Below are 15,610 nucleotides of genomic sequence, written 5' to 3' on the forward strand. Positions count from 1 at the left end.
TAGCGATGTTGGTGATGTTGATAATAATGGTAGTGATGGTGGTGATGGGGATGATGATGGTAGTGATGGTGGTTATAGGGATGATGATGGTAACGATGGTGGTGATGTGGATGATGATGGCAGCGATGGTGTTGATGGTAGCGATGGTGGTTATAGGGATGTTGATGGTGATAATGGTCACGATAGTGGTAATGGAGATGATGATGGAAGCGATGGTGGCTATGGGGATGATGATGCTAGCAATGATGGTGATGTGGATGATGATGGTAGCGATGGTGATGATGATGGTAGCGATGGTGATGATGGAGATAATGATGGAAGCGTTGGTGGTGATGGGGATGATGGGAGCGATAGGGATGATGATGCTACCGATGGTGGTGATGTGGATGATGGTGGTAGCGATGGTGGTGATGGTGATGGTATTGATGGTGGTGATGGGGAATGATGATAGTAGCGATGGTGTGATGGTGATGATGATAATTATAGCGATGATGGTAATGGACATGGTGATGGTGGTGATGGTGGTGATGTGGATGATGATGGTAGCGATGGTGTTGATGCCGGTTGATGCTGTTGATGAGCTTGATGGGGATATATGTTGGTGTTGATGATGGTAGCGATGTTGGTGATGTTGATGGTGACGGTAGCGATGGTGGTGATGTGGATGATGGTGGTAGCAATGGTGGTGATGGGGATAATTATGGTAGCGATGGTGGTTATAGAGATGATGGTGATGATGGTAGCGATGGTGGTAATGGACATGGTGATGGTAGCGATGGTGGTGATGGGTGCGATGATGCTACCGATGGTCATGATGTGGATGATGGTAGTGATGGTGGTGATGGGGATGATAATGGTAGCGATGTGGATGATGATGATAGCGATGGTCGTTATAGGAATGTTGATGGTGATGATGGTAGCGATGGTGGTGATGGGGATGATGATGAAAGAGATGGTGCTTATAGGAATGTTGATTGTAGCGATGGTGGTGATGGGGATGATGATGGAAGCGATGGTGGTGATGTAGATGATGATGGTAGCAATGGTGGTGATGGGGATGATGATGGTAGCGATGGTGGTGATGGTGGTGATGGGGATGATGATGGTGATGATGGTAGCGATGGTGGTGATGGGAACGATGGTAGCGATGGTGGTGATGTAGATGATGATGGTGGTGGTGGTGATGTAGTTGATGATGATAGTGATGGGGATGATGGGGATGATGATAGCGATGGTGATGGTGGTGTTGGTAGCGATGGTGGTGATGGGTATGACGATGCTAGTGATAGTGGTGATGGGGATGATGGTAGCGATGGTGATGGCGATGATGGTAGCGTTGGTGATGGGGATGATGGTGGCGATGGGGATGATGATGGTAGCGATGGTGGTTATAGGGATGCTGATTGTAGCGATGGTGGTGATGTGGATGATGATGATGGTAGCGATGGTGGTGATGTGGATGATGATGGTAGCGATGGTGGTGATGGGGATGATGATGGTAGCGATGGTAGTGATGGGGATGATGATGGTAGCGATGGTGGGTCATAGGGGTAGTGATGGTGGCGATAGTGGTGATGTGGATGATGATGGTAGCGATGGTGGTGATGTAGATGATGATGGTAGTGATGGTGATGATGGGGATGATGGTAGCGATGGTGGTGTTGTGGATGATGATGATGATGGTAGCGATGGTGGTGATGTGGATGATGATGGTAGTGATGGTGGTGATGAGGATTATTGTAGCGATGGTGGTGATGAGGATGATGGTAGCGATGGTGGTGATGGGGATGATGATGGTAGCGATGGTGGTAGTGATAGGGATGATGGTAGCGATGGTGGTAGTGATGGTGGTGATGAGGATGATGGTAGCGATGGTGGTGATGTAGATGATGATGGTAGTGATGGTGGTAGTGATGGTGGGTGATGGGGATGATGGTAGCGATGGTGGTGATGTGCATGATGATAGTAACGATGGTGGTGATGGGGATGATGGTAGCTATGGTGGTGATGGGGATGATGATGGTGACGATGGTGATGATGATGGTAGCGATGATGGTGATGTAGATGATGGTAACGATGGTGGTGATGTAGATGATGAGGATGATGGTGGTGATGGTAGCGATGGTGGTGATGGGGATGGTGATGCTAGCGATGGTGGTGATGTGGATGATGATGCTAGTGATGGTGGTGATAGGGATGATGATGCTAGTGATGGTGGTGATGTAGATGATGATGGTAGCGATGGTGGTTATAGGGATGTTGATGGTGATGATGGTAGCGATGGTGGTGATGTGCATGATGGTAGCGATGGTGGTGATGGGGATGATGGTAGCGATGGTGGTGATGTAGATGGTGATGGTAGTGATGGTGGTGATGGGGATGATGATGGTAGCGATGGGGATGATTGTAGCGATGATGGTAGCGATGGTAGTGATGTGGATGATGATGGTAGCGATGGTGGTTATAGGGATGTTGATGGTGATGATGGTAGCGATGGTGGTGATGGGGATGATGATGGTGATGTGGATGATGATGGTAGCGATGGTGGTGATGGGGATGATGATGGTAGCGATGGTGGTTATAGGGATGATGGTAGCGATGGTGGTGATGTGGATGATGATGGTAGCAATGGTGGTGATGGGGATGATGATGGTAGCGATGGTGGTTATAGAGATGATGATGGTGATGATGGTAGCGATGGTGGTAATGGACATGCGATTGTGATGTGGATGATGAAGGTGTTGATGGGTACGATGCTGCTACCGATGGTCGTGATGTGGATGATGGTAGTAATGATGATGGTAGTGATGATGATGGTAGTGATGGTGGTGATGGGGATGATAATGGTAGCAATGTGGATGATGATGGAAGCGATGGTGCTGATGGTGCTGATGGGAGTGATGGTGGTGATGGGGATGATAGTAGCGATGGTGGTCATAGGGATGGTGATGATAGTAGCGATGGTGGTGATGGGTATGACGATGCTAGTGATGGTGGTGATGGGGATGATGATAGCGATGGTCGTTATAGGAATGTTGATGGTGATGATGGTAGCGATGGTGGTGATGGGGATGATGATGAAAGCGATGGTGATGTGGATGATGATGCTAGCCATGGTGGCGATGGTGGTGATGGGTATGATGAAAGTAGCGATGGTGGTGATGGTGGTGATGGGTATGATGAAAGTAGCGATGGTGGTGATGGGGATGATGGTAGCGATGGTGGTGATGTAGATTATAATGGTAGTGATGGTGGTCATAGGGATGGTGATGGTGGCGATGGGGATGATGATGGTAGCGATCGTGGTTATAGGGATGATGATGATGGTAGTGATGGTGGTGATGGGTATGATGAAAGTAGCGATGGTGGTGATGGTGGTGAAGGTAGCGATGGTGGTGATGTGGATGATGATGGTAGCGATGGTGGTGATGGGGATGATGGTGGCGATGGTGGGTCATAGGGATGGTGATGGTGGTGATGGTAGCGATGGTGGTGATGGGTATGACGATGCTAGTGATGGTGATAGCGATGGTGGTGATGAGGATGATGGTAGCGATGGTGGTGATGGGGATGATGGTAGCTATGGTGGTAGTGATGGTGGTGATGGGGATGATGGTGGTAGTGATGGTGGTAGCGATGGTGGTGATGTACATGATGATAGTAACGATGGTGGTGATGGAGATGATGGTAGCGATGGTGGTAATGAGGATGATGATGGTGACGATGGTGATGATGATGGTGACGATGGTGATGATGATGGTAGCGATGGTGGTGATGTAGATGGTGATGGTAGCGATGGTGGTGATGGGGATGATGATGGTAGCGATGGTGGTTATAGGGATGTTGATGGTGATGATGGTAGCGATGGTGGTGATGGGGATGATGATGGTAGCGATAGTGGTTATAGGGATGATAATAATGGTAGTGATGGTGGTGATGGGTATGGTGAAAGTAGCGATGGTGGTGATGGTGGTGATGGTAGCGATGGTGGTGATGCTGGTTCATGATGATGGGAGCGATGGTGGTGATGTGGATGATGATAGCCATGGTGGTGTTGTGGATGATGATGGTAGCGATTGTGGTGATGTGGATGATGATGGTAGTGATGGTAGCGATGGTGGTGATGAGGATGATGGTGGTGATGAGGATGATGGTAGCGATGGTGGTGATGGGGATGATGATGGTAGCGATGGTGGTAGTGATGGTGGTGATGGGGATGATGGTGGTAGTGATGGTGGTAGCGATGGGGATGATGGTAGCGATGGTGGTGATGTGGATGATGATGGTAGCGATGGTGGTGATGTAGATGATGATGGTAGCGATGGTGGTGATGTAGATGATGATGGTAGCGATGGTGGTGATGTAGATGATGATGGTAGCGATGGTGGTGATGGGGATGATGGTAGCGATGGTGGTGATGTGGATGATGATGGTAGCGATGGTGGTGATGTAGATGATGATGGTAGCGATGGTGGTGATGTGGATGATGATGGTAGCGATGGTGGTGATGTAGATGATGATGGTAGCGATGGTGGTGATGTAGATGATGATGGTAGCGATGGTGGTAATGGGGATGATGGTAGCGATGGTGGTGATGTGGATGATGATGGTAGCGATGGTGGTGATGGGGATGATGGTAGCGATGGTGGGGATGATGGTAGCGATGGTGGTGATGATGATGGTAGCGATGGTGGGCCATAGGGATGGTGATGGTGGTGATGGTAGCGATGGTGGTGATGGGTATGACGATGCTAGTGATGGTGGTAGCGATGGTGGTAGCGATGGTGGTGATGAGGATGATGGTAGCGATGGTGGTGATGGGGATGATGATGGCAGCGATGGTGGTGATGGGGATGATGGTGGTAGTTATGGTGGTAGCGATGGTGGTGATGAGGATGATGATGGTGACGATGGTGATGATGATGGTGATGATGATGGTAGCGATGGTGGTGATGTAGATGATGATGGTAGCGATGGTGGTGATGTAGATGGTGATGGTCGCGATGGTGGTGATGGGGATGATGATGGTAGCGATGGTGGTTATAGGGATGTTGATGGTGATGATGGTAGCGATGGTGGTGATGGGGATGATGATGGTAGCGATAGTGGTTATAGTTGATGATGATGATGGTAGTGATGGTTATGATGAAAGTAGCAATGGTGGTGATGGTAGCGATAGTGGTGATGATGATGCTAGCCATGGTGGTGATGCTGGTTCATTATGATGGTAGCGATGGTGGTGATGTGGATGATGATGGTAGCGATGGTGGTGATGTAGATGGTGATGGTAGCGATGGTGGTGATGGGAATGGTGATGGTAGCGATGGTGGTTATAAGCATGTTGTTGGTGATGATGGTAACGATGGTGGTGATGGGGATGATGATGGTAGCGATAGTGGTTATAGGGATGATGATGATGGTAGTGATGGTGGTGATGGTAGCGATGGTGGTGATGAGGATGGTAGCGATGGTGGTGATGGGGATGATGATGGTAGTGATGGTGGTGATGAGGATGATGGTACCGATGGTGGTGATGGGGATGATGATGGTAGCGATGGTGGTGATGGGGATGATGGTGGTAGTGATGGTGGTAGCGATGGTGGTGATGTGCATGATGATGGTAGCGATGGTGGTGATGTAGATGATGATGGTAGCGATGGTGGTGATGTAGATGGTGATGGTAGCGATGGTGGTGATGGGGATGATGATTGTAGCGATGGTGGTTATAGGGATGGTGATGATGATGGTAGCGATGGTGGTGATGTGGATGATGATGGTAGCGATGGTGGTGATGTAGATGATGATGGTGGCGATGGTGGTGATGGGGATGATGGTGGGGATGATGGTAGCGATGGTGGTGATGATGATGGTAGCGATGGTGGGTCATAGGGATGGTGATGTTGGTGATGGTAGCGATGGTGGTGATGGGTATAACGATGCTAGTGATGGTGGTGATGGTGGTGATGAGGATGATGGTAGCGATGGTGGTGATGGGGATGATGATGGTAGCGATAGTGGTAGTGATGGCGGTGATGGGGATGATGGTGGTAGCGATGGTGGTGATGTGCATGATGATAGTAACGATGGTGGTGATGGAGATGATGGTAGCGATGGTGGTAATGAGGATGATGATGGTTGCGATGGTGGTGATGTGAATGATAATGGTAGCGATTGTGGTGATGGTGGTGATGGGTATGATGAAAGTAGCGATGGTGGTGATGGGGATGATAGTAGCGATGGTGGTGATGTAGATTATAATGGTAGTGATGGTGGTCATAGGGATGGTGATGGTGGCGATGATGATGGTAGCGATCGTGGTTATAGGGATGATGATGATGATGGTAGTGATGGTGGTGATCGGTATGATGGGTATGATGAAAGTAGCGATGGTGGTGATGGTGGTGAAGGTAGCGATGGTGGTGATGTGGATGATGATGGTAGCGATGGTGGTGATGGGGATGATGGTGGCGATGGTGGGTCATAGGGATGGTGATGGTAGCGATGGTGGTGATGGGTATGACGATGCTAGTGATGGTGATAGCGATGGTGGTGATGAGGATGATGGTAGCGATGGTGGTGATGGGGATGATGGTAGCTATGGTGGTAGTGATGGTGGTGATGGGGATGATGGTGGTAGTGATGGTGGTAGCGATGGTGGTGATGTGCATGATGATAGTAACGATGGTGGTGATGGAGATGATGGTAGCGATGGTGGTAATGAGGATGATGATGGTGACGATGGTGATGATGATGGTGACGATGGTGATGATGATGTTAGCGATGGTGGTGATGTAGATGGTGATGGTAGCGATGGTGGTGATGGGGATGATGATGGTAGCGATGGTGGTTATAGGGATGTTGATGGTGATGATGGTAGCGATGGTGGTGATGGGGATGATGATGGTAGCGATAGTGGTTATAGGGATGATGATAATGGTAGTGATGGTGGTGATGGGTATGGTGAAAGTAGCGATGGTGGTGATGGTGGTGATGGTAGCGATGGTGGTGATGATGACGCTAGCCATGGTGGTGATGCTGGTTCATGATGATGGGAGCGATGGTGGTGATGTGGATGATGATGGTAGCCATGGTGGTGTTGTGGATGATGATGGTAGCGATGGTGGTGATGTGGATGATGATGGTAGCGATGGTGGTGATGTGGATGATGATGGTAGTGATGGTAGCGATGGTGGTGATGAGGATGATGGTGGTGATGAGGATGATGGTAGCGATGGTGGTGATGGGGATGATGATGGTAGCGATGGTGGTAGTGATGGTGGTGATGGGGATGATGGTGGTAGCGATGGGGATGATGGTAGCGATGGTGGTGATGTGGGTGATGATGGTAGCGATGGTGGTGATGTAGATAATGATGGTAGCGATGGTGGTGATGTAGATGATGATGGTAGCGATGGTGGTGATGGGGATGATGGTAGCGATGGTGGTGATGTGGATGATGGTAGCGATGGTGGTGATGTAGATGATGATGGTAGCGATGGTGGTGATGGGGATGATGGTAGCGATGGTGGTGATGTGGATGATGATGGTAGCGATGGTGGTGATGTAGATGATGATGGTAGCGATGGTGGTGATGTAGATGATGATGGTAGCGATGGTGGTGATGTAGATGATGATGGTAGCGATGGTGGTGATGTAGATGATGATGGTAGCGATGGTGGTGATGGGGATGATGGTAGCGATGGTGGGGATGATGGTAGCGATGGTGGTGATGATGATGATGGTAGCGATGGTGGGCCATAGGGATGGTGATGGTGGTGATGGTAGCGATGGTGGTGATGGGTATGACGATGCTAGTGATGGTGGTAGCGATGGTGGTAGCGATGGTGGTGATGAGGATGATGGTAGCGATGGTGGTGATGGGGATGATGATGGCAGCGATGGTGGTAGTGATGGGGATGATGGTGGTAGTGATGGTGGTAGCGATGGTGGTGATGAGGATGATGATGGTGACGATGGTGATTGATGGTGACGATGGTGATGATGATGGTAGCGATGGTGGTGATGCAGATGATGATGGTAGCGATGGTGGTGATGTAGATGGTGATGGTCGCGATGGTGGTGATGGGGATGATGATGGTAGCGATGGTGGTTATAGGGATGTTGATGGTGATGATGGTAGCGATGGTGGTGATGGGGATGATGATGGTAGCGATAGTGGTTATAGTTGATGATGATGATGATGGTAGTGATGGTTATGATGAAAGTAGCGATGGTGGTGATGGTAGCGATAGTGGTGATGATGATGCTAGCCATGGTGGTGATGCTGGTTCATGATGATGGTAGCGATGGTGGTGATGTGGATGATGATGGTAGCGATGGTGGTGATGTAGATGGTGATGGTAGCGATGGTGGTGATGGGGATGATGATGGTAGCGATGGTGGTTATAGGGATGTTGATGGTGATGATGGTAGCGATGGTGGTGATGGGGATGATGATGGTAGCGATAGTGGTTATAGGGATGATGATGATGGTAGTGATGGTGGTGATGGTAGCGATGGTGGTGATGGGGATGATGATGGTAGTGATGGTGGTGATGAGGATGATGGTACCGATGGTGGTGATGGGGATGATGATGGTAGCGATGGTGGTGATGGGGATGATGGTGGTAGTGATGGTGGTAGCGATGGTGGTGATGTGCATGATAATGGTAGCGATGGTGGTGATGTAGATGATGATGGTAGCGATGGTGGTGATGTAGATGGTGATGGTAGCGATGGTGGTGATGGGGATGATGATTGTAGCGATGGTGGTTATAGGGATGGTGATGATGATGATGGTAGCGATGGTGGTGATGTGGATGATGATGGTAGCGATGGTGGTGATGTAGATGATGATGGTGGCGATGGTGGTGATGGGGATGATGGTGGGGATGATGGTAGCGATGGTGGTGATGATGATGGTAGCGATGGTGGGTCATAGGGATGGTGATGTTGGTGATGGTAGCGATGGTGGTGATGGGTATAACGATGCTAGTGATGGTGGTGATGGTGGTGATGAGGATGATGGTAGCGATGGTGGTGATGGGGATGATGATGGTAGCGATAGTGGTAGTGATGGCGGTGATGGGGATGATGGTGGTAGTGATGGTGGTAGCGATGGTGGTGATGTGCATGATGATAGTAACGATGGTGGTGATGGAGATGATGGTAGCGATGGTGGTAATGAGGATGATGATGGTTGCGATGGTGGTGATGTGAATGATGATGGTAGCGATGGTGGTGATGTGGATGATGATGGTAGTGATGGTGGTGATGAGGATGATGGTAGCCATGGTGGTGATGGGGATGATGATGGTAGCGATGGTGGCAGTGATGGTGGTGATGGGGATGATGATGGTAGCGATGGTGGTGATGTAGATGATGATGGTAGCGATGGTGGTGATGTAGATGGTGAACGTAGCGATGGTGGTGATGGGGATGATGATGGTAGCGATGGTGGTGATGGGGATGATGATGGTAGCGATAGTGGTTATAGGGATGATGATGATGGTAGTGATGGTGGTGATGGGTATGATGAAAGTAGCGATGGTGGTGATGGTGGTGATGTAGATGATGATGGTAGTGATGGTGGTGATGAGGATGATCGTGGTGATGGTAGCGATGGTGGTGATGGGGATGATGATGGTGACGATGGTAGCGATGGTGGTGATGTAGATGATGATGGTAGTGATGGTGGTGATGGGGATGATGGTAGCGATGGTGGTGATGATGCTAGTGATGGTGGTGATGTGGATGATGATGGTAGCGATGGGGATGATGGTAGCGATGGTGGTGATGTGGATGATGATGGTAGCGATGGTGGTGATGTAGATGATGATGGTAGCGATGGTGGTGATGGGGATGATGGTAGCGATGGTGGGGATGATGGTAGCGATGGTGGTGATGATGATGGTAGCGATGGTGGGTCATAGGGATGGTGATGGTGGTGATGGTAGCGATGGTGGTGATGGGTATGACGATGCTAGTGATGGTGGTAATGGACATGGTGATGGTGGCGATGGTGGTGATGGGGATGATGATGGTAGCCATGGTGGTGATGCTGGTTGATGCTGTTGATGATGATGGTAGCGATGGTGGTGTTGTGGATGATGATGGAAGCGATGGTGGTGATGGTGGTAGCGATGGTGGTGATGAGGATGATGGTAGCGATGATGGTGATGGGGATGATGATGGGGGTTGATGTTGTTGATGGGGATGATGATGGGAGTTGATGTTGGTTATGATGATGATGTTGGTGATGGGGATGATGTTGACGGCTGTGATAATCGTAGCGAATCTGGTGATGGGTTGATGTTGGTGACGGCAGTAGCGATGGAAATACAGTCGTTAATTTATAGCAGTGATGTTGATGATGATGATGTTTGCGTTACATTCAATGGGCGAGGCGAGGTGTGTGCGGCTCAGTGATGGCAGTGATGATGGCAGTGATGATGGTGATGAATGCGATGTGGGGGGTAGGGTGGGGGGTGGGGTTGAGGTGGGGGGTTGCTGCCCCTCGCGGGACGGGAAGGAGGGGGGGGAGCACGAGTGGGGGAGGTGGGGGGAGAAGGAAGGGGGGTGCATGGGGGTCGGAGTAGGAGGAGGAGGAGGGGGAGGGAGGGAGGGAGGGAGGAGGTGGGAGGAGGAGGTGGGAGCAGAGGGGGTAGGGGAAGGATCGAGTGGGGGGAGGGGAGAAGGAAGGGGGATGCACGGGGGGGGTAGGGGGGGGAGACGCGGGGTCGCTCCCACTCGCGATAGAGGCGATCATCTGTCCTGGGGAGCAGAGGGGGAGCAGGGGGAGCAGAGGGGGAGACGAGGGGGAGACGCCATAGCCGGCCCCGGTTACCTCGGGCACGCACAGGTGACGGTGCCGACTGCCTTTGTCTGAGCGCGGGGCAACAACAGCTACTGCTGCTGCTGCTGCTACCTCGGGTAGCTGTGCGTGTGCTGCTATGAGTGCTGTACTTTGAGTGTTGAGTGATGAGTGCTGTGTTGTCTGCTGCACTTTGAATGTACGAGCTGTCAGCTGGTGTCTCCTATGCGGCGCACTACTTTGAATCTTGCGTGACGCGTGCTATGCTGCCTGCTATGCTTAAAGAGTCGTGTGTGCTGCTGTGTGAAACGATGCGTGCTATGCTTTGAGACTCGCGTGTGCTGCTGCCTCCTGTGTTGTGTGCTATACTTTGTTGCGTGCTGTGCTTTGGGTCGCGTGTGTGCTGCTGTTGCTGCTATGTTGCGTGCACTTTTGCGGGTTGTGTGATGATGGAGTGAAGTGCTGCTGTGTTCTGTGTGCCATGCCGGGTGCTGTCTGCAGAGTGACTGTGGTGAGCGGTGCTGTCTCTGGCTGTCATGAGTGCTGTTGTGTGGTGCTGTGAGCTAGTGTACTATTACTCACATCGTTCTGGTGGTCTCTATGCTATGCATTGCGACTATGTCTGCTATGCTTTGAATCTTGCGTGCTGTTTTGCATCCTGAGTTTGGTTGTGTGTGTGTGCTGTGTCATAGGCTATGTATCTTTCTACACATGGTGTGCTGTTCTGTGTATGCGCTATGAGCTTTGCGTAATGTGCTGTTGTGTGCTGTGTTTATCAGTCCTTGTGCTGTGAGTTGTGTGGAGCATGCTATGCTTTGAGTCTCGCGTGCTGTGCGTGGGGCTGTACTTTGACTCGTGGTGTCTGCTGTTGTGAGTCTTGCTATGTGTGTGTTGCTATGTCTCCGTGTGTACTGTGCATGCTATGAATCGTAGGCTCTGAGTGCTGTCTTGTCTTCTGCGTGTGCTTTTTATCGTGTGCTGTGTGTGCACGCTATGGCCTTTGTGCTCTGTGTAAACTATGCGCATACTATGTGTTGTGGTGTGTGCTGTGTGGTGGTGTGTGCTGTGTCTTGCTGGAGGCTATGATTGTGTGTGTTGCTGCTGCCCTGTGTGCTGTTGCTACTGTGTGCTATGTTATTGTTGATGTCGTGTGTATTGGCTACGTCTATATCGCACATCGTGCTATACCATGTGTGCTATGTCTTGTGCACGAGATCATGTGTGCTATGTCCTGCATGCTATATTATACTGTGCCGTGTGTGTGTGCTGTGCTATGTATTGTGCGGGCTGGTGTGGAGTGTGTAGTGCTGTGTGGTTCTGTGTGCGGTGTTGTGGTGTGGTGAGTGTGGTGTGGTGAGTGTGGTGAGTGCAGTGTGGTGAGTGTGGTGTGCTGTGTGCGGTGCTGTGGTGTGAGTGTGGTGCAGTTGTAAGTGTGGTGTCGTGAGTGTTATGTCGTGAGTGTGGTGTGGTGGGTGTGGAGTGGTGAGTGTGGAGTGGTGAGTGTGGTGTGGTGAGTGTGGTTAGTGCGGTGTGGTGAGTGTGGTGTAGTGAGTGTGGTGTGGTGAGTGTGGTGAGTGTGGTGTGGTGAGTGTGGTGAGTGTGGTGTGGTGAGTGTGGTGAGAGCGGTGTGGTGAGTGTGGTGAGGTGAGTGTGGTGAGGTGAGTGTGGTGTGGTATGGCGAGTGTGGTGTGGTGAGTGTGGTGAGTGTGGTGTGGTGAGTGTGGTGTGGTGAGTGTGGTGTGGTGAGTGCGGTGTTGTGAGTGCGGTGTGGTGTGGTGAGTGTGGTTAGTGCGGTGTGGTGAGTGCGGTGTGGTGAGTGTGGTGTGGTGAGTGTGGTGTGATGAGTGTGGTGAGTGTGGTGTGGTGAGTGTGGTGTGGTAAGTGTGGTGAGTGCGGTGTGGTGAGTGTGGTGTGGTGTGGTGAGTGTGGTGTGGTGAGGTGAGTGTGGTGAGGAGAGTGTGGTGTGGTGTGGTGAGTGTGGTGTGGTGAGTGTGGTGAGTGGTGTGGTGAGTGTGGTGTGGTCTGGTGAGTGCGGTGTGGTGAGTGCGGTGTGGTGAGTGTGGTGAGTGCGGTGTGGTGAGTGTGGTGAGTGTGGTGTGGTGAGTGTGGTGAGTGTGGTGTGGTGAGTGTGGTGAGTGCGGTGTGGTGTGGTGAGTGCGGCGTGGTGAGTGTGGTGTGGTGAGTGTGGTGAGTGCGGTGAGTGTGGTGTGGTGAGTGAGGTGAGTGTGGTGAGTGTGGTGAGTGCGGTGTGGTGAGTGTGGTGTGGTGAGTGTGGTGAGTGCGGTGTGGTGAGTGTGGTGTGGTGAGTGCGGTGAGTGTGGTGAGTGTGGTGAGGTGAGTGTGGTGTGGTGAGTGTGGTGTGATGAGTGTGGTGAGTGTGGTGTGGTGAGTGTGGTGAGTGCGGTGAGTGTGGTGTGGTGAGTGAGGTGAGTGTGGTGAGTGTGGTGAGTGCGGTGTGGTGAGTGTGGTGTGGTGAGTGTGGTGAGTGCGGTGTGGTGAGTGTGGTGTGGTGAGTGCGGTGAGTGTGGTGAGTGTGGTGAGGTGAGTGTGGTATGGCGAGTGTGGTGTGGTGTGTGGTGTGGTGAGTGTGGTGTGGTGAGTGTGGTGTGGTGAGTGTGGTGAGTGCGGTGTGGTGAGTGCGGTGTGGTGTGGTGAGTGTGGTGAGTGTGGTGTGGTGAGTGCGGTGTGGTGAGTGTGGTGTGGTGAGTGTGGTGTGATGAGTGTGGTGAGTGTGGTGTGGTGAGTGTGGTGAGTGCGGTGTGGTGAGTGTGGTGTGGTGTGGTGAGGAGAGTGTGGTGAGGTGAGTGTGGTGAGGTGAGTGTGGTGAGGTGAGTGTGGTGTGGTGTGGTGAGTGTGGTGTGGTGAGTGTGGTGTGGTCTGGTGAGTGCGGTGTGGTGAGTGCGGTGTGGTGAGTGCGGTGTGGTGAGTGCGGTGTGGTGTGGTGAGTGTGGTGAGTGTGGTGTGGTGAGTGCGGTGTGGTGAGTGTGGTGTGGTGAGTGTGGTGTGATGAGTGTAGTGAGTGTGGTGTGGTGAGTGTGGTGAGTGCGGTGTGGTGAGTGTGGTGTGGTGTGGTGGGTGTGGTGAGGTGAGTGTGGTGAGGAGAGTGTGGTGAGGTGAGTGTGGTGAGGTGAGTGTGGTGAGGTGAGTGTGGTGTGGTGTGGTGAGTGTGGTGTGGTGAGTGTGGTGTGGTCTGGTGAGTGCGGTGTGGTGAGTGCGGTGTGGTGAGTGCGGTGTGGTGAGTGCGGTGTGGTGAGTGCGGTGTGGTGAGTGTGGTGAGTGCGGTGTGGTGAGTGTGGTGAGTGGGGTGAGTGTGGTGTGGTGAGTGTGGTGTGGTGAGTGCGGTGTGGTGAGTGTGGTGAGTGTGGTGAGTGTGGTGTGGTTAGTGTGGTGAGTGTGGTGTGGTGAGTGTGGTGAGTGCGGCGTGGTGAGTGTGGTGTGGTGAGTGCGGTGAGTGCGGTGAGTGCGGTGAGTGCGGTGTGGTGAGTGAGGTGAGTGTGGTGAGTGTGGTGAGTGCGGTGTGGTGAGTGTGGTGTGGTGAGTGTGGTGAGTGCGGTGTGGTGAGTGTGGTGAGTGTGGTGTGGTGAGTGCGGTGAGTGTGGTGAGTGTGGTGTGGTGAGTGTGGTGAGGTGAGTGTGGTGCTGTGAGTGTGGTGAGTGGTGAGTGTGGTGAGTGTGGTGAGGTGAGTGTGGTGAGTGTGGTGCTGTGAGTGTGTAGCGGTGTGGTGCGGTGTGGTGAGTGCGGTGTGGTGAGTGTGGTGTGGTGAGTGTGGTGAGTGCGGTGTGGTGAGTGCGGTGAGTGCGGTGTGGTGAGTGAGGTTAGTTTGGTGAGTGTGGTGTGGTGAGTGTGGTGAGGTGAGTGTGGTGAGTCCGGTGTGGTGAGTATGGTGAGTGTGGTGTGGTGAGTGCGGTGTGGTGAGTGTGGTGTGGTGAGTGTGTTGAGTGTGGTGAGTGCGATGTGGTGAGTGTGGTGTGGTGAATGTGGTGAGTGCGGTGTGGTGAGTGTGGTGTGGTGAGTGTGGTGTGGTGAGGGCGGTGAGTGTGGTGTGGTGAATGTGGTGAGTGTGGTGAGTGCGGTGTGGTGAGTGTGGTGTGGTGAGTGTGGTGCTGTGAGTGTGGTGAGTGTGGTTTGGTGAGTGTGGTGAGGTGAGTGTGGTGCTGTGAGTGCGGTGGGTGTGGTGAGTGTGGTGAGTGTGGTGAGTGTGGTGAGTGCGGTGTGGTGAGTGTGGTGAGTGGTGAGTGTGGTGAGTGTGGTGTGGTGAGTGAGGTGAGTGTGGTGAGTGAGGTGAGTGCGGTGTGGTGAGGGTGGTGAGTGTGGTGAGTGCGGTGAGTGCGGTGTGGTGAGTGCGGTGTGGTGAGTGTGGTGAGTGTGGTGAGTGCGGTGAGTGCGGTGTGGTGAGTGTGGTGAGTGTGGTGAGTGAGGTTAGTGTGGTGAGTGTGGTGAGTGTGGTGAGGTGAGTGTGGTGAGTGTGGTGAGTGAGGTGAGTGTGGTGAGTGAGGTGAGTGTGGTGAGTGAGGTTGGTGTGATGAGTGTGGTGAGTGTGGTGAGTGAGGTTAGTGTGGTGAGTGTGGTGAGGTGAGTGTGGTGTGGTGAGTGCGGTGTGGTGAGTGTGGTGAGTGCGGTGAGTGCGGTGTGGTGAGTGTGGTGAGGTGAGTGTGGTGAGTGAGGTTAGTGTGGTGAGTGTGGTGAGTGTGGTGAGTGTGGTGTGGTCAGTGTGGTGAGTGAGGTTAGTGTGGTGAGTGTGGTGTGGTGAGTGTGGTGAGGTGAGTGTGGTGAATGAGGTGAGTGTGGTGAATGAGG

The sequence above is a fragment of the Lampetra fluviatilis genome, chromosome 53 (genome assembly GCF_964198595.1).
Source record: "Lampetra fluviatilis chromosome 53, kcLamFluv1.1, whole genome shotgun sequence".
Taxonomy (NCBI): domain Eukaryota; kingdom Metazoa; phylum Chordata; class Hyperoartia; order Petromyzontiformes; family Petromyzontidae; genus Lampetra; species Lampetra fluviatilis.